The sequence below is a fragment of the Mauremys reevesii genome, linkage group 1 (assembly GCF_016161935.1).
Source record: "Mauremys reevesii isolate NIE-2019 linkage group 1, ASM1616193v1, whole genome shotgun sequence".
Taxonomy (NCBI): domain Eukaryota; kingdom Metazoa; phylum Chordata; order Testudines; family Geoemydidae; genus Mauremys; species Mauremys reevesii.
In genome coordinates this window covers 190,248,894-190,269,316 of record NC_052623.1, presented here as the reverse complement: position 1 = coordinate 190,269,316, position 20,423 = coordinate 190,248,894, and the positions used below count along the sequence as shown (strand labels likewise).

Below are 20,423 nucleotides of genomic sequence, written 5' to 3'. Positions count from 1 at the left end.
GTAATCACTCTTCAGGTATTGACCATCACAGTACCCTTTTCTTGGGAGATTATTAGCATTATAATAATCGCCTCCAAATCAGGTGCATCTAAGGAACTGTTCCCCCAGATTGGACAGTAGTCCTGAAAGCCAAATCAGGAAATTACTGCTGAATCAACGCATGCATTTAACTCATGTTAGGTACCTCTATATATGTCAACAATGCAAGAATTTCAAATATATGCTAAAAACAATGTTTTGGACCTGGCAGAGTACATTTTAAGGTCTTCATACATTGACACACCTGCAAGTTCATAATATAGTTACATATAAAAGTTTGATCAGTTAGAGGGACTTCAGGGCAGAAACAGTGTTTGCCTGAACCCAACAGTCTCTTCCCAGACTATAGAAAACCTAGATGGTTTACATTAAAGTGATTTTTCATCTCTAGATAATAGCTAAGGATAAGATTATGGAGGTCATGGATTCCATTACTTTCAGAGACTTGCATGACATTTCCACTTCAGCTGCTTTGGGGGGTCTCTGGAGCCCCAAGCTGCTGGCCCCTAGAGCCATCAGCTGCCCTGTGGGTGGTGGTGGGGCCCTGGCACAGTCAGCCACCTTACAGGCAGTGGGGGGGCTCCCGGAGCTCTAAGCCACCAGGGCTGCAGTGGGGCCACAGAGCTGCCAGCTGCTGCGGTGTCAGTCCTGGCCTCCCCTCCCTCCCACAGTGGGGGGCTTGGGCTCTCATCCCCCCCTCAGGGCTCGGACTTTAGTTGTTCCCATCAGCCTCCACCCTGCCCCATTATTTTTAGTAAAACTCAGACAGGTCACAAGCCTCTGTGCATTTTTGTTTATTGCCCATGACCTGTCCTGACTTTTACTAAAAATAACCGTGAAAAAATCTTAACCTTAATAATAGCATACGGCCAGATCTTAAAGAGTGCTCAGCACCCTACATCTTCCATTGAGAACAATGGGAGCAGATGAATACTGACCCCTTTTAAAATCTGGCTATAGAGCTCATGACATTCAAGCTATGTAACCAAGCTTTCCTGGTAAAAAGTGAGGTTTGAGATGGAAACAGGACCTTAATGGATTTGTTAAAATGAAAGTCAAAATCCGGCTTAGTTAGGAGGCATTCCACCTTATCCTTACAGAATACTGTGTGGTGATGAAGAGAGAGGACAGTGTCAAATAAGGACCTGGATCTCACGATCCTGTGCGATGATGCTCTCAGTTCTGGAAGTGAAATCTTGACAGAGATATAGTACAAGGAGAATGTTCTTATAGGCTGAAAACTCACATCAAATAAGGGAGAAAGGATGGTCCAATGATTCCAATGAAGGTTCTAGCTTTGGACTTGGAAAACCTGGATTCAGTTACCTGCTCCACCATAAGTTTGTGTGTGACCCTGGGCAAGTCACTTAGTCTCTCCATGCCTCATTTCCCTATCAGTAAAGTGAGAATTATAATGCTCCCCTACCTCACAGGGATGTTTTGATGATAACTATAACAACTGTAAGGCACTCAGATACCGTAACGAGAGGGGCCTTATGACTACGGGCAGGTTTACACTACAGCAGAGATGGACGCTCTGAGATCGATCCACCGGCGGTCAATTTAGCGGGTCTAGTAAAGACCCGCCAAATTAACTGCAGATCGCTCTCCAGTCTATACCTGTACTCTACCCCCAACGAGGAGAGTAAGGTAAGTTGATGGGAGATGGTATAGATGACCTAATGTATGTCGACTCCAGCTACGTTATTCACGTAGCTGGAATTGCGTAGCGTAGGTAACTTACCGCGGTAGTGTAGACATGGCCTAATATGGACAAATAGCTGTAAATGTGTAACAGGCCTTCATGGATCTTAATAATCATAGACTGTCCAGACCACTTCAGTAACAAGAAAGTCTAACACATTGGAACTGTGGAAGCTGAAGGATTAAATCCTTTGCAAGAGACCCTCAATGAATACCTCTTAGGGCTTGGCTACACTGGAGAGTTGCAGCACTGGTGGTGGCTTTACAGCGCTGCAACTCACTCACCGTCCACACTTGCAAGGCACATACAGCGCTGTATCTCCCTGGCTACAGCGCTGGCTGTACTCCACCTCGGCCTGGGGAATAACGACTGCAGCCCTGGTGATGCGGCGCTGCTCCGCCAGTGTGGCCGCCAAAAGCGCTGTTATTGGCTTCCAGAGGTATTCGGAGATATCCCAGAATGCCTGTTCAGCCACTCTGCTCATCAGTTCGAACTCTACTGCCCTGGCCTCAGGTGACCCGCCCTTTAAATGCCCCGAGAATTTTAAAAATCCCCTTTCTGTTTGCACTCCACACCTGGCTGAGCAATCAGTGAATCTTTCCAGGTGACCATGCCTCCACGCGCCAAAAGAGCCCCAGCATGAAGCAATGGCGAGTTGCTGGACCTCATCAGTGTTTGGGGGGAGGAAGCTGTGCAGTCCCAGCTGCGCTCCAGCCGTAGGAATTACGATACCTTTGGGCAGATATCAAGGGCCATGCTGGAAGGGGCCATGACCGGGACGCGCTGCAGTGCAGGGTTAAAGTGAAGGAGCTGCGGAGAGCCTACTGCAAAGCCCACGAGGGAAACCGCCGCTCCAGCACTGCCCCCACAACCTGCCGTTTTTACAAAGAGCTGGACGCTATACTTGGGGATGACCCCACCGCCAATCCGAGGACCACAATGGACACTTCAGAGCCGGGGGGGGGGGGGAGGCAGGAGAAGGAGGGGAGGAGGAAACCGAGAGAGGGTACTGGGGTGAGGGGGAGACACCCTGGAGTCCCTGGAGGCATGCAGCCAGGAGCTCTTCTCAAGCCAGGAGGAAGGTAGCCAGTCGCAGCAGCCGGTACTTGGTGGAGGACAAACAGAGGAGCAGGTTCCCGGTAAGCAGCTTTTATTTTCAGGATGGACATTTTTTGGGAGAGAAGGGTGGGTTAGGGCTGCATGCATGCCTAGATGTGGAATAGCGTGGGCAATGTGCTTGCGCAAGTTTATTGGGAGAGCCACTGTGGTCCTTGTCCCAGTCAAGCTAACGCGTCCGCGCCACTGTGCTGCGAGAGGTGGGGGTGGGACCATTGCTGCACACAGGCAACCTGCATAGGGGCCAGGGCGGAATCCGCATTGCTGTAGAAGACCCTCCCGCTCTTCCCAGGTGACCCGCAGCAGCGATATATCTTCCAGGATCAACTCCTGTGGAAAGTGTTGGGAGAGTGTTCAGTGTAGGTGCCCCCTGCAGCTGTTTGCTTTCCTCAACGCAAGGACAGTACAGCCCTGAAGCAATCAGTCCCCCTTACTCACCATTTCGGGGCTCCTGTGGGTTATGTGCGCTCTCTTTGGTATGGGAAAATTATGCTATTGTGAAGACTGTAAACTCCTTCATTGTGTGGGAATAACTGTCTGATATAAACAATGCTGCCTCTGTTAAGTGTTGCCTTTTTTGCCTTTCCACAAGCAACCTTGAGATCTCGGCTGCCCGTGTTATCAACAGCTCAAAGACTCCAAAACCTCCGGAAGAAGCCACGAAAAAGCAAAGAAGACATGCTGCAAGCAGTTATGGATCACTCTGTCACAGAGTATCAAAAAGTGCAGGACTAGAGGGAAAGGGAAAGCAGGATCCGCCAGAAAAACGCAGCGGCCAGGAAGAAAAGCAAAGCAGCTGATAAGCACCCTGGCGCGCCAAGCGGACTCAATCCAGGTGCTCGTAGCCATGCAGGCAGAGCACTACCGCGCCGGCCCCCCACTCGTCCCAAAGCTCTTTCCCTTGTGCCCCAATGTCAGCTCAAAACCCCCTTCCCCAGCATCCAGGTTCTTACCACCAGCTGCCTCCAACACCTGTACGTTCACCAAACAGCCCTGAGAACTATGACCCTTACCCTCTGCACTCAACCCCCCTCACCATGCAGTATACGTATCCTGAAGTGCAGCAGTCATTGCACAGCACTCCAGACAGGACATACACAAACCTGTGACTGTACAGTTCCCCACCCCACCCCCCTGCCCTTTTAGGTTCCCAAAATGTTGTGTCTGTCAAAGTTATTTTCTTTTCAATAAATGAATTCTTGGCTTTGAAAACAGTTTTCATTATTGCAGAAAATCAAAGATACCTTAGCCCAGGAAAGAAACAGGCACTTGCAAATCACCTTAGCAAACACAGATTCCTACTAACATTGTAACCACTGCACTTCGCTCCCGTGCAAGGCACCAAACATTACTGTTGGTTTTCAGCCTCAAATTCCTCCCTCAAGGCATCCCTAATCCTTGTAGCCCTGTGCTGGGCCTCTCTAGTAGCCCTGCTCTCTGGCTGTGCAAATTCAGCCTCCAGGCGTTGAACCTCAGAGGTCCATGCCTGACTGAATCTTTCACCCTTCCCTTCACAATTATTATGGAGGGTACAGCACGCGGATATAACCGCGGGGATGCTGCTTTCCCCCAAGTCTAGCTTCCCATGCAGAGATCGCCAGCGCCCCTTTAAATGGCCAAAAGCACACTCCACAGTCATTCGGCACCGGCTCAGCCTGTAGTTGAACCGGTCCTTGCTCCTGTCATGCTTCCCTGTATAGGGTTTTATGAGCCAAGACATTAACGGGTAAGCGAGGTCTCCAAGGATCACAATGGGCATTTCGACGTCCCCTACTGTGATCTTCCGGTCTGGGAAAACAGGCCACTGTTCCGAAAGATGCGTGCATCATGCACCTTTCCAGGCCAGCCTGCGTTAATGTCAATGAAATGCCCACGGTGATCCACAAGCGCCTGGAGAACCATAGAGAAATACCCCTTCCGATTAATGTACTCGGATGCTAGGTGGGGTGGTGCCAGAATAGGAATATGCGTCCCATCTATCGCCCCTCCACAGTTAGGGAAACCCATTGTGCAAAGCCATCCACAATGTCCTGCACATTCCCCAGAGTCACGGTTCTTCTTAGCAGGATGCAATTAATGGCCCTGCAAACTTGCATCAACACGATTCCAACGGTCGACTTTCCCACTCCAAACTGGATCCCGACCGATCGGTAGCTGTCTGGAGTTGCCAGCTTCCAGACTGCAATACCCACCCGCTTCTCCACTGGCAGGGCAGCTCTCAATCTCGTGTCCTTGCGCCACAGGGTGGGGGCGAGCTCCTCACACAGTCCCATGAAAGTGGCTTTTCTCATCCAAAAGTTCTGCAGCCACTGCTCGTCATCCCAGACAATGTGGGGATGACAATGTGATCCCACCACTCAGAGCTTGTTTCCCGAGCCCAAAAGCGGCGTTCCACGGTGCTGAGCATTTCCGTGAATGCCAGAAGCAATTTAGTGTCATATGTGTCAGGCGACTTACTATCATCGTCGGACTTCTCATCACTTTGGATCTTAAGGAATAGCTCAATTGCCAAACGTGATGTGCTGGCGAGACTCGTCAGCATACTCCTCAGCAGTTCGGGCTCCATTTCCCACAGAAATCATGCTGCACAGAAACCGTTGAGAGAGTCAAGATGGCGCCAAACGTGGATGGAAAAACAGGGATTGCTGGGATGTGAAGCGATGCATCACAGGGCGTTGGGACAGGAAGCAGAATGACCCGCACCCTCCGCTCCCTTCCCACAACCCACGGCGCCAAAATGGGACAAGGTGCTCTGTGGGATAGCTGCCCATAATGCATCACTCCCAACACCGCTGCAAATGCTGCAAATGTGGCCACACTGCAGCGCTGGTAGCTGTCAGTGTGGCCACACACCAGCGCTTTCCCTACACAGCTGTATGAAGACAGCTTTAACTCCCAGCGCTGCACACCTGCAAGTGTAGCCAAACCCTGATATTTTAAACATAAGTTTCCCTAGTGGAAAATGTATCATTTTTCAGGACTCAATGGACTTCACGTAAATCATCTGAATTAGAGGTAGAGCCATACCATCAGCCTGAAAGACTCAGCCTTGGCTACACTGGCGCTTTACAGCGCTGCAACTTTCTCGCTCAGGGGTGTGAAAAAACACTCACACTTCAAAGCGCTGCTGCGGGAGCGCTGTACAGCTGCAAGTGTAGCCAAACCCTCAGGGTCTTCAGACATGAAAAAAAGATGGATGACCCAGAGATCTGAAAGGCAAGTGAAGGTTCTTATGTAAGGGATAGGAGGTCTGAGAACCAGACCTAACAAGCCTCAGGCTGAAGCTCTTATTTGTATTACAGTAGTGTCTACAGGCTCTAATTAAGATTGGGGAGCCATTGTGCTAGGCACTATACCACAGAAAGAAGCAGTCTCTGCCCCCAAACGTATACAATCCCAATACACACAACAAACACAAGGTAGAAGAAGAAAAGAGGAATACAGTGATGAAGTGACTTGTCTGTGGTCACACAGCAGGTGAGAAAGGGAAATAGAAACCAAGGAGTCTTCTTGTTCCCAGTCTAGCGCTTGTCTTATTTCATCTTCCTGAGGACTCTTGGCAACAGAGGTAGAAGTGACGAGACAAGACATAATAAAATCCTCTGTTCTGGTTCAGGAGAATGGCATCTCATGGAGTTAATATCTCCACCACCTTGCAGGTGGGAGGAAAGATACTGCATTCCTCTTTGTTGAAAACAAATCTAATTTGGGGGTTCTTCCCCCTTCAAAGGAGTCCTTCAGACATCACGTGTGCTGAGTACTTTATCTTTGGCTCAAGTAAACTGCTAAAACATTGTTCATGCCCAGCATTATTATAGCACAATGGTAGCTCTACTATATATATTTAAGATTAAGACCAGCTTTCTGTTTAAAACTTAACTGTTCTAAATGCTGTAAAAATCATATGGTTACTTAGATTGCCTTCAAATTCTGTGTCTCATGGGGTTCAGGAAAGACCAGTGATCCAAATTTGGGACTCTTTGGCCCAGGGATTCCTGAAATACAACCCTCCTCCTAACCTCCCCCACTCCACACACAGCTTTTCTTTAAAGTTGACCTATTCTGACAATGCTTTTTTGCACACAGAGAGAGACCAAACCAAGGTTTAGATCATCATTGCCATGGTCTAGTACTTGAGGGTCACCTCAACTGTGCATGGCACTCACGAACCCTTCGAGGAAAATCAAATTAAAATATTATTTGAAAACATCCAGCTAGAAGCACTCCAAGCAGGTCTAAGGGTTCACGGGCCAAATGAATTACACTTTGCATGTACAGAGAGAGAGTCTAACCATCTGGAAAAATATCTCTACATCACAGACCCATGTGGCTCTGAGGATATGTTAGGCTCATCAAATCTAAGCACTACCCCAGGCACTGAGAGTCTGAATCCAAACCAGAGCAGAAATCTGAAATAAAAAAGGGGGAATCTTGCTCCAGTCTGCCTCTGTCAAAGGTTTGTTTGCTTTTGTTTTTATTTTGGGGAAATGTAATCTGAGTATAGCAGAATATTCAGAAGACACTGAAGCTATTTTTAAAAAAAGAAAAACTACATCAGCAAATTCCCCCTGGAAAAGGTAATTAGGGGTGCAAGAGCAGGTGGGAATACGGGGAAAGAGGTGGGACACTTGGAAGGAGCAAACTCCAGTCCCACTTTCCCCTGCTATGTGTGTGCCACAATCTGGGGGGCCCAGCTCCACCCCTGCTTCTTTTATGGGCACTGGGAAAGTTCTGCTGCCCCTCTGGGTGGGCATGATAAGAGCAGGCATGCTCAGAACATGCACTGAGAACACTGCTAAGGGTATGTCTACACTACCCATGTTACAGCACGGCCACGGCAGCACTGTGACATGGGCAGTATAGACAAGCTTTATCGACGGGGGAGAGCTGTCCCAGCAATGATAAAAAACACCCCCAACGAGCGGTGGTAGCTTTAAAGCCCTGTCTCTACTGGTGCTTTTCAGCACTAAAACGTTTGTCGCTCGGTGTGTGTGTGTGTGTGTGTGTGTGTGTGTTCGTTCACACCCCTGAAGGACAAAAGTTTTAGCACTGAAACTGGCAGTGTAAACACAGCCTAAGGGCTTGGCTACACTTACAAATTTGCAGCGCTACAAAGCGCCAGTGTAGTCAAAGCCCCACACAGGGAGGTGGAGTACGGACAGCGCTGGGAGAGTTTTCAAAGCGCTGGGGCAGCGCTTTGAAATGCAAGTGTAGCCAAAGCCTAAGAGTGGGGTGAGGAGGCAAGAACCAGCATGCTTGACACACATCATAAACACTCCAGCACTGGGGTGGGGGAGGAGGGAACACCCAGGAACATCATGAATGCAGAAATTCACACATCTCAGATCTGTTTTTGACTGTATTCATCCCCATTGGGTATTCTCTTTCAGCTGAGAACATCTCATTCAGATGAATGGGCCACTTAACACTTCTCTGAGCTGACAGATATGTACAGCCCCTCCCCTCCATTCTCCCTCTAATTTCATCCAAGGAGTCCAGTGGCACTTTAAGGACTAATAGATTTATTGGGCATAAGCTTTCATGGGTAAAAAACTTAACTTCTTCAGATGCATGGAGTGAAAATTACAGATGCAGGCATTATATAATGAAGAGGAGAAGGAAGTTACCCCACAAGTGGAGAACCAGTGTTGACAGGGCCAGTTCGATCAGGGTGGATGTATGGGTGGATGTAGCCCACTCCCAATAATAGATGAGGAGGTGTCAATTCCAGGAGAGGCAAAGCTGCTTTTGTAATAAGCGAGCCACTCCCAGTCCCTGTACAAACCCAAATTAATGGTGTTAAATTTGCAAATGAATTTTAGTTCTGCTGTTTCTCTTTGAAGTCTGTTTCTGAAGTTTTTTTTGTTCAAGAATAGTTACTTTTAAATCTGTTATAGAATGTCCAGGGAGATTGAAGTGTTCACATACTGGCTTTTGTATGTTACCATTCCTGATGTCTGATTTGGGTCCATTTATTCTTTTATATAGGGACTGTCTGTTTGGCCAATGTACATAGCAGAGGGGCATTGCTGGCACATGATGGCATATATCACATTAGAAGCAGCAAAGAATCCTGTGGCACCTTATAGACTAACAGATGTTTTGCAGCATGAGCTTTCGTGGGTGAATACCCACTTCTTCGGATGCAAGCAGTGGAAATTTCCAGGGGCAGGTGTGTATATATAAGCAAGCAAGAAGCAGGCTAGAGATTTATGAAATATCCACACCCCTGAGCAATGCAGTTAAACAGATCTAACTCCAGTGTAGACAGCGCTACATTGATGGGAGATTTTTCCCACTGACCTTGCTATTGCCTCTCGGGTGGTGAAATACCTGTGTAGATGGAAGAACCTCTCCCTTTGGCATAGGTAGTGTCTTCACTGAAGTGCTATAGCAGTGTAACTACAGCAGTGCAGCTGAAGCAGTTTATGTGTAGACAGACCCTAAGCTCCAGGATACTCGAACTACTCCCAAGATCTCCTCTGATTGCAAACACAATTCTAGCAACCTCCCCCACCTACTGTCTCCAGGATTCAGTACAGCTACATGTAACGTGTAACAGCTAATGCAGGGAGACCAAGCAGGTAATTCCCATTGGCTACTTCCAGCTCCAAGGGGCAGAGTTAAGGTTGTGTGGGCATTTACCATAACTCAATTTTTTGGTTTTCAGAAGTTTAAGTTCTGCTGAACTCAATGCTCTGAGAGGTCACAAGCTACCACCAGGCAACCATAACTCTGTGTTAACTAATTTTTTTTTTTTGCCATTTAATAAGGAATATGATTCAAAATACCCCATTGTCAGAGCCAAAAAGTCTCTTGACATGGTAGTCAAGCATGGTAGTCAAGCATACAGTGATGATGCATGTTAAGCTTTCCATAACTCTGCTTTAATCTGTGCAATTTTAAAATTTTGAAAACTAGATGGATTCTAAGTTAACTTCAGACCTCTAGATTCCCATGGTCATATTACATATTATAAACAACACAGCCCATACCAACACACTGGGTATAAGCGTGGCTAAAGACAGAGAAGAACTGAGTTACCTCCTTGCAATTGTCCAGCAAGTTTAAGAGTCTGTAATTTTCAAGTGCCTGGTCAGTAGGGACCCTCTGTCATGCTGAAGGTGACATACAATTCTCTGTCAAACCTACAAGGCTTGAAAAAGTCCATCTACCAGTAGTAAGCTCTTTTTGTTGAATTAGCATGGGGCTGGGTGGACAGCACTAAATCATTTATTTCTACAGAACTTAACTTTTCATTTTGCCTTTAGCAAAGAAAGGCTCCTAAAGGTGAAGTGAGTATGAATACAGGCAGCATAGCCATCCTGAGTTTGCAAAGAGACAGATCATAGCTCTGCCCACAGCTGCAGAGTAAAATTAGTAAGACTTTGCTAATTTCATAGCGATGGTTTAGAATTCTCTGAGCAGCTGTGAAACATCCAAGAATCATGTTAGTTTCATGTTGCTGCTACTTGAAAAAGCTATTTACTGTGGTAACAGCATAAACTATAGAGGTAAGTATTGTATTATTCCTTCATATTTAATGCATTTAAAAACCTTTATACTGTAATTTAAATGAAGCTGCAGAATTTCCAGTCTATCAAAACAATGCCCCAGAATGCAGGAATTTTGCCACACAGCTTAGCCTCCGCTTGCTACAAAGTGCACGGGGCCTACCTTATTGCATTCAGCATATCAGAGAATAAAAAGCAAGAAATCTATATTTACTTCAAGTCAAAGTAGAATTCATCTATTTTAGAGTTTTCTATAGCGCCTATCAGAGTAACTATGAGCCTCAAAGCCAGTAATGGGGATCTGATAAAAGGTACCAACCCTCTTGGAAAAAGTAGGTGAAGTAATAAGCCATTTACCCTGAGCTGGCTCCCAGAGAACTCATTTATTGGGATCATCATAGTGCCGTCCTGTTTGATGTTTCAGAACTCTAATTGCATCCTTCCTGAATGATCAGAAGTTCAATATGAAGAGCTTCCATCATTCTTCTAAGCAAGTCTTGGGAGCTCCTGAAATTATTCATTTAAGAAAGGTGATTCCAACTTAGCATTTTGGGATAGGAGGAGGGACTATAAATAAGACTTTGTATGGTTACATTCCTACTCCACTGGGTCATCCTCACTTCCACTGGAAAGTCAGAATACATCAGGACTGAAGGTGGAGATGTGATCACTGATACATGCAAGTGGTCTTGCCACAATCTCTGGAGAATGAGATTGCGGAAGTAGGTTTCTTTGAGGTCTTCACAGAAGACCTAGTTCTGCAGCAGAGGCAATACATGGGGGGAGGGGGGGACGGACATGTAGGGTCAACATGCCCCTCCCAATTTCTGCCAGGGTGGGAGTCAAGCTGAGTCTGGCTGAGGGGGATGTGCTTGGGAAAGGTACCAACACCTAGCACTCTCACTGAGCCCTGCTAGGAGGTGCCAGGAACAGGGAAGAGAGACGAGGCTGTACCAGAGGGAGCATGGGGAAACTCTGAGTCCCATTCCTTCCTCACGCACAGCTGCTGTTACCTGCTCAGCAGTAGGTGTCCAGAGCCCACTCCAACCTGCACTGTGCCCGCAGCGGGGAGGAGATATGAGAAGTAAATGAGGAAAGCACTGTAGTGGGAGGAGGGGGGATGCCAGCTTTGAGCAGGTGTGGGAGGTGCCGAGGGAGGGGGGCAGTCACATTCCCCCAAAACTTTAAATTGTGCCCCCCCCAAGAGTTATAGGTCATCTCTGTTCTGGAGGACCCACTCACAGAACATTGCATCTTGTACTTCTAAAATCTAGACATTGAATACTCAGATGGGGGAGAGAAAGGGGGAGGTAGAGAGGGGAAGGTTTTGGAGCTGATAATGCCCAGGGGAGACCTCAAGCTCCATCAAAGACAGCAGCTGGGCTGGTACCAAGGATGTCTTAGGAACTTGAGAGCATGGAAAAGTAATGGTCAAAGAGTGTAAGAACATAAGAACGGCCATACCGGGTCAGACCAAAGATCCATCAAGCCCAGTATCCTGTCCTCTGACAGTGGCCAATGGCAGGTGCCCCAAAGGCAATGAACAGACAGGTTATCATCAAGTTATCCATGCCCTGTCACCCAATCCCATCTTCTGTCAAACAGAGACTAGGGACACCATTCCAGCCCATTCTGGCTAATAGATTCATGGAAGATAGGTCCATCAATGGCTATCTAGCTCCCTTTTGAACCCCGTTATAGTATTGGCCTTCACAACACCCTCTGGCAAGGAGTTCCAGAGGTTGACAGTGTGTCGTGTGAAAAAATCAATTATTGGGTGGAATATTTAAAATCAAAGTGATTAAATCACCAATTTTAATCATGATTCAAATTAGCAAGCAGGAAACCTCAATTTAAATAATTGATTTTAATCTGGTTTTGCATTTGTAGTTTCTAATTATTTTCTTAGAGTGGTTGAGTCTCATTGGTTGCTAACTATTAAAACGTTCATTTGCAATTAGCCTTTACAATACATTTGGTACTTTTTTGCAAACTAGGAAGATGTACAATATCTATACAAACTTATTTAAGTAGTTATGGAGCTTAAACTTTTATTCAGTTTCTTAATGTTTTACATTTTTTATATTACAAAATAGTGAATGATGCATTTCACATTTACTAAAGGATTCATTTTTTTTTTTACACTTGTGATGAGAGTAAAAGCTCTATTTGCTTGGAAACTGTATATGACAGGGTGTACCAGGCCATTTGAGGCCCCCCCTGTTTGTAGGCCTCACAGTCCTACTAACAACCCGCCCCACAAAAGGAGCAGTGAAGGTGGTTCCTCCAGGCCTGCCTAGAACGGCTGCAGGCAAGTGGCCAATCAGAGTGAAGCAGGCTCAAATAAAAAGGAGCTGCAGGGACTGAGAAGGTCTGTTCCTGGTGGGGACCAGAGGAGCAAAGAAGGTACTCTTTGCTCGAACTCACGGGAGAACCAGAAGATGGATTCTGGTGACACTGGAATTCCGTGAGGAAGAACTTCAGCCCTGAGATAAGGGTGAAGAGGAAATGGCTATGTGGGAGGTGGCCCAGGGAATGGCAGTAGCAATTATTAAAGGAAGCAGCATGTGGCTGCTATTTGTAGGGTTCCTGGGCTGGGACACAGAGTAGTGCACAGGCCTGGGTCCCCTCACTGACCACTGGGGAAGTGGCCTAAGCCCCTAGAAGGGGATAGGGCTTGTTTGAAGGCTCAAGTTAAGGGCAGGACTTTAAAAAGTGTCCAGGGAGAAAGCCCTGGGGTACTGCCCTATATCAGGGTAGACATGGCCCAGAAGGAGCTGAGAACTGAGCCCAGAGACAGGGATAACAACGGTAACAAGGGCAGAAGAGACAGGCCCTGTCGGACCTTTTACCCCAGGAGGGGTTTGTTCGTTCATGCATTAAACTCCATGTGACTGAGCCAGAGGGCTGAGCCACTGAAGACCCACTTGACGAGGTTAACAGCTGACACGGGGTGTCAGGAGCAGAGAGAGTCTGAGTGCAGGTTTGCACCTGACTGACAAGCGCCCATGAGAGGTGAGTGTACTCCATCACACTGAATTCAATTAAATGCATAAAACAGTGTTTTCATTTATTTTTATCAGTTAAAGCTACCTTAAATATGTGGAATACATAAGAAAAAAAGAGTAAGTTTGTCAAAACATGTTTTGGATTTTAAAATTATTAAAAAGAAAAGTATTATCTATAGGTAGTGAATTGAACTGATTGTTCTGATCACCATGACTTTAAAGTGCTGTTAAATGAAGATAATAATACTTTCCTACCTCATGCAGGGATCATGCAACTTCTCAAGTATTTGTAAAGCATGAGCCTCAGATGAAAAGGGCTATAGAAGTGCTGTTATTGTTCAATATTTTAGAACATCCTCTCACACCTAGCTTTTATTCACAGTTTGAAAGAGGGAAAAGATATTTTCCTGATTTCTCACCTCCCAACTGGTTTAACTGTGAATTAAGTGATCATTGAACTGAAAAGACAGTTACCTTTTCCGTAACTGGTGTTCATCGAGATGTGTTGCTAATGTCTATTCCACAATAGGTGTGCGTGCTCGCCACGTGCACCGGTGCCGGAAGTTTTTCCCCTAGCAGTACCTATAGGGAGGAGTGCCCTCCGCAACCCCTGGAGTGGCGCCTGCCTAGCACGGTATAAGGGGAGCTGCACGCTCCCCCCACCTTCATTTCCTTGCTGCCAGACAACTCCGACAGAAGGGAAGGAGGGTGGGATGTGGAATAGACATGAGCAACACATCGCGAAGAACACCAATTATGGAAAAGGTAACTGTCTTTTCTTCTTTGAGTGATTGCTCATGTGTATTTCACAATAGGTGATTCCAAGCTATATCTGTTGGAGGTGGGTAGGAGTTCACAAGTTCCCAGGATGGAGGACAGCCCTGCCAAACCCAGTGTCATCCCCGGTCTGGGAGACGATCGCGTACTACGAAGTGAATGTGTGAACCGAAGACCACGTGGCGACCCTACAAATGTCCTGAATGGGAATTTGGGCCACAAAGGCAGCCGACGACGCCTGCGCCCGAGTCGAGTGTGCCCTCACAATGGATGGCGGGGGAACACCCGCCAGTTCATAACAGGAACGGATGCACGAAGTGATCCAACTGGACAGCCTCTGAGTGGAAATCGGCTGGCCCCTCACGCGCTCAGCCGAGGTGATGAACGGTTGCTAGGACTTTCTGAATGGCTTAGTCCGGTCAAGGTAGAAAGCCACACATGGAGCATGTGGAGATGGCGCTCCTCATTAGACGCATGAGCCTTGGGGCAGAGGACCGGTAGAAAAATGTCCTGACCCATGTGGTAGGCAGAGACTACCTTCGGGAGGAACGCGGGGTGTGGGTGGAGCTGGACCTTGTCCTTATGAAAGACTGTGTATGGCGGCTCGGAGGTCAGGGTCCTCAGCTCCGAGACTCGCCTGGCCAACGTGATTGCAACTAGGAAGGCCACTTTCCAGGAGAGGTGAGACCAGGATCACGTGGCCAGTAGTTCAAATGGGGGCCCCGTGAGATGAGCCAACACCAGGTTTAGGTCCCACTCTGGGACCGGGGGTCTACAATACGGAAAAGGACGGTCCAAACCCTTAAGGAATCAGCCAGTCATAACATTGGAAAATACCGTGTGCCCTTGCACCGGCGGATGGAAGGCCAATATGGCTGCCAGGTGCACCCTGACCAACGAAGGTGCCAGGCCCTGGGTCCTCAGGCAGAGGAGGTAATCAAGGATAAGCTGGATCGGGGCGGTCACTGGGGAGATGCCCTGGTCCACCGCCCACCTAGAAAATCATGACCACTTCGCCAAATAAGCATGGCAAGTGGAGGGCCGTCTACTTTTGAGGAGGACTCACTGAACCTGGTATGAGCACGTCCGTTCCTCCCCACCTAACCACTGAGCAGCCACACCATGAAGTGAAGAGCCGCTATGTTGGGGTGGAGGAAGCTGCCCTGGTCCTGAGACAGCAGGTCCACGCGGAGTGAAAACGGCCACAACGGAGGTATCGCCAGGCCCGTGAGGGTCCCATACCAATGCTGCCTGGGCCACGACAGGGAAACCAGGACGACTCGGGCCTTGTCCGACTTCATATTCTCCAGGACCCAGCTGATTAGGGAGAACGACATAGAGAAGCCCCGCTTTGCCTGTTGATATAGAACACCGAGGCCATGTTGTTCATGAGGACCCTGACTACCTTGCCCTCTAGGTGCAAGCAGAAGGCCATACACGCCAACCGCACAACCCTGAGCTCTTTGATATTTATATGTAGGGTCAGGTCTGAACAGGACCCCTTAAGAGCATGTTGTTTGGGGCGGACCACCACCGTAGAGAGGCAACCACAGTGTCCAGCATAGTGAGGACCTTGTCCATCCTGTCCATGGCTTGGGAAAACTTCAAGGCCAACCAGAGCTGGAGGGGCTTCATCCTGAGTCTGGCGTGACGGATCACGTACGTGCATGCCAACATGTAACCCAAGAGTTGCAGGCAAACCCTGGCTTTTGTCACTGGGAATCTCGTGACTGAGTGTAGCGGGGTGATCACCCCGCTCCAGCCTTGGAAGGGTAAAAGCAGCCTGGAGAGGGCTGCAGCGGAGGAGATAGGCTGATTAGAAAAGCAGCCACAGCTGTGGGCTGCCTAATCAGGGCCCAGCTGTCCCTTATAAGAGAGCTGGGGACAGAAGCTGAACACACAGAGTCTCTCTCTAGATGCTGAGAGGGATGAGCCTGGCTGCTGGGAGCTAAGCAGGGTACTTAGACTGGAGCAGGGCTGGGGAAAGGCCAGAGGAGCTGGGAAGCTCCGGCCTCAAAAAACCCCAGGTTGCAGGCCTTGTTAAAGGCCGAGAAGGTACTGGGGTTGCAGAGGTACAGCCCAGGATAGGTAGAGGCAACAGGTCCAAACCCTCCTTGATGATGATGATGAATGACAATTATACTGCAGTCCGCCCCAGTGAGCGGAGTCTAGATGGTGACTGGCAGTAGCCAAGACTGAGGCGAGGTGGGGATAGAGGGTTTCCTAGGGAGGGGAGACCCAGCAAGACTGTGGGGTACTGCATGGGGTGGAACCCTGAGGTAAGGGGCACTGGGGTCTGGGAGGGACACTGGGGCCAGCAGCAAGCGGGACACCGGCCTGCAGAGGGCGCTCCGGAGGCTGGCGAGCTAATTCCCTGGATAACCAGCAGGAAGCACCGCGGTGGTGAGTCGTCGCCTCGCTACACCGAGTTTATGAGATCTTTCAGGGTCTCGAACCTGTCTGGTAGGAGAGAGAACCTGGTCGATTCTGCGTCCAGGAGTGCCCCGATAAACTCTACGTGTTGGACCAGGACTAACATGGACCTGGTGTTGTTTACCAACAGGCCCAAGGTGGTGCACATGGACAGGAGGAGCGCCACATGATCCCTCACCCGTGACAGGAAGGTGCTCTTGACAAGCCAATCATCCAGATAGGGGAATATCTGGACCCCACACCGTCTGAGGCAGGCCGCTACCACAGACATGCATTTTTAAAACACCCTGGAGGCAGTGGACAAACCATATGGAAGAACCATGAGTTGGTAATGATTCTGTCCCACCACGAAACGGAGGAAGTATCTGTGCCCCTCGAATACGTGAATATGGAAGTATGCATCCTGTAGATCGAGGGTGGCGTACCAGTCCCTGGGATCCAGGGAAGGGATGATGGAGGCAAGGGAAACCATGCAGAACTTGAGCTTCACCATGTACTGGTTCAGACCTCAGAGGTCCAGGATGGACCTGAGCCCCCCCTTTGGCCTTCGGGATAAGGAAATAACGGGAGTAATACCCCTTGCCCATGAACTCCTTGGGCACTGCCTCTATCGTTCCTAGTCCTAGGAGCCGCCCCACCTCCTGCTCGAGCAGAGCTTCGTGTGAGGGGTCCCCCAAGAAGAACGGGGGTGGGAGTGGTTGGGCAGAGAGGAAGTAAACTGGAGGGTGTAACCCCAGGAAATGGTATTGAGGACCCATCGGTCCGAGGTTAGCCACGACCATTTCGGGAGGAAAGCACACAATTGGTTGGAGAAGGGAAGCTTTCTTGGGGGTGGATCCCTGATGAGGACTGGTGGGATGCCCCCGAGCATCCCGTCAAAAATGCCTTTTCCCCGCCTGCTTGCCTTTGGAGGACCCAGGCTGTGGGGCAGGCCAAGACTGCCTCTGAGGGCGTCTTTTATAGTCCTGCTCCTTCTTATGGGCAGCCTCGTACTTCGGGAAGGCGGCCTGAGCGGGAATCCGCCATGGCTTGAATTTAGGTTTTGCCGGAGCTGGGACATGGAGGCCCAGAGTCTGGAGGGTCATGCGGGAGTCTTTCATGCCATGCAGCCTTGTACCTGTTTCCTCCGCAAACAGAGCTTTTCCATCAAATGGGAGATCCTGCATGGAAGACTGCACCTCGCTGGACAGCCCAGAGAGTAGGAGCCATGACGCCTGTCTCATGGACACCACAGAGGCCACTGATCGTGCGGCCGTGTCGACGGCATCCGAAGCTGTCTGCAGGGATGCTCTAGCAGCTGCTGTCCCTTCCTCCACTAATGCCTTAAACTCCTTCCTATCACGCTCCCAGAGGGAGTCCTCAAACTTAGGCAGGGAACCCCACAGATTGAATTCGTACAGGCCCAGGAGAGCCTGATGGTTCACCACTCATAACTGGAAGCTCGAAGATGAATCATTTTCCTTCCGAAAGAGTCCAGTCTACAAGAGTCTTTGTTCTTTTGGGTCGGGACTAGCTGACTCTGACGTTCCCTATGGTTGACCGACTCAACCACCAAGGAGTTGGGCACCGGGTGGGTATACAAGTATTTGTGCCCTTTAGTCAGTACAAAGTACTTACATTCCACCTTTTTAGAGATGGGGCCAACGAGGCCGGTGTTTGCCACAAAGCATTTGAAATCTTAGCCACCCCTTCATGGAGAGGCCAGACCACCCTGCCTGGTGCCAATGGGACAACATGTTAAACAGGGAATCCGAGGGCTCCTCCATCTCCTCTACCTGGAGATGTATGCTCGCTGCCACCCTCTTTAAGAGTTCTTGGTGGGCCCTAGAGTCCTCCTGCAGGACATAGGGGGCGGGGCCACAATCACCTCCCCCGAGTGGGGCAAAGAGGCCTGCACTGGAAGATCCACCACCTAATCGGACTCCAGGCACGGTGCCAAGGACGTACATCCCACCGACTCCTTCCTCGGGGGTCTGCAGAGGGAGGCCAACAGTGCTTCCAAAGCTCCGGTCACTGAGCGAGCCCCCACCAGGGGCTACGCTGGAGGCCACGGTGCCCACTGGTACCATTCGGCCGGCCACGACACTGTGCCACTGCATCTGCTGTGGCACCGGCGGGACCGATTGTCCGGGTTGGCCTGCCTGGCCCATCCAGGGACAGCTACGGATGGAGACCATCCGCTACTGTCCCTGGACCAGAAGGAGCGGCGGTGCCAGGATCTATGACAGCCACGGGACCACAATCTCAATGTGGAGGAGTGGTACCAACGGTAATAGCTACTCCGCGAACGGCTTCAATGGGTGGACCCGCGACGGCGAGATGCCATCGATCAATGCCCAGGGCTGCGATGTCTTGGTGGAGACTTGGAGTGGGAGGCCGAGTGGGAATTGCGTCAACAATCGTGTCGTGACTGACTGCGGTACCCTCTCTGAGGCAAGGACTGACGGCAACGCCCGCCGCAGTCCCATCGATAGTCGCTTCTTGAGGCCAAGTGGTGCCGTGAGTCCCAGCCAAACGTAACCCAGCCAGACAGTCTGGTCGACGTCGAAGGCGATCCACCTGGACTTTGCCCCGAGCAGTTGCTGGGTGGTGATCGGCATTGGGAACGTTCCCTCGACTGAGATTGGTACCGGGCCAGAGGCGGCTGCGGGGATCCCAGCAGTGGCTTGCCTCTGGAGCGCGGGGCTGACATCAACAGTGCTCCAGGCACCGGCATGGACATGACGTCCCAGGCTGCCTGGAGAGTTTCAGGCATGGAAGGCATCCAGAGAGGCCTATTCCGAAGGGGCCGAGCTACTCCACTCAGCTTGAGTCGGAGGCCTGGGGCCCGGTGGGAATCGAGGACTGCACAACATGGGCCTAGCCTCTGTCCCAGATTTCCCTCGGTGCCGCTGCAAACAGGGCCGGCTCCAGGCACCAGCCTGCCAAGCACGTGCTTGGGGCGGCACCTTGGGAGGGGGCGGCACTCGGGGTTTGTTTTTATTTTTTTTTTTGTTTGGCCAGGCGGCGCTGGGGGGAGGCGGGGCTTAAGAGGCGTGGTGCCGTGTTGGGGGGGCAGGGACTTGGGCGGTGCTCGGCTGGGGCGGGGACTTGGGCGGCATGACGCGACGCTCGGGGGGGGGCGGGGACTTGGGCGGCATGACGCGACGCTCGGGGGGGGGGACTTGGGCGATGCTAGGGGGCGGGGCCTTGGGTGGCATGATGCTCGGGGGGCAGGGACTTGGGCGGGGCAATGCTCAGGGTGGGGACTGGGTGGGGCGCCGCTCGGGGGGCAGGGCTTGGGTGACGCTCGGGCACAGGGCCTTGGTCGGGGCGCCGCTCGGGGGGCAGGGCCTTGGGCGGGGCGCCGCTCGGAGGGGGGGGCAGCGCTCCTTGTTTTTGCTTGGGGCGCCAAAAATGTTAGAGCCGGCCCTGGCTGCTAAGAGGGAGTCTTTTTGGCTCTCTTGGCATGCCCCACAGACGGGGAGCGGTGCTGGCTGGTCAATGGTACCGGAGGGTTGCCACGTACCAACGCCACAGTGTCGGGTACTGGTTTGGAGCTGCATGCTGGGGTCGGGGTCAGTGCCGACTCCATCAGGATGGCCTGGAGACTAATGTCCCTTTCTCTTTTGGTCTGAGGCTTAACCGACTTGCAAATCTTGCACCTTTCACTGATATGAGTTTCTCCCAAGCAGCGCAAACAGTCTGCGTGCAGGTCACTCCTTGGCATAGAATGCCTGCAAGAGCCGCATAACTTAAACCCCGGGGCATGCCCCGGCCCGGGCTCACTGACTAAACTAAACTAACTATGGTACTAACATTGAACAAACAAACAGTTCTGTGGACAAGCTA

The 20,423-nt window shown here is 50.2% G+C and overlaps 1 protein-coding gene across 7 annotated transcripts in view; it reads right to left on the bottom strand.

Moving 5' to 3' along the window:
• POU2F1 (POU class 2 homeobox 1) overlaps positions 1 to 20,423 on the bottom strand; it is a 231,567-nt gene that overhangs the window by 159,904 nt on the left and 51,240 nt on the right. The window lies entirely within an intron of this gene.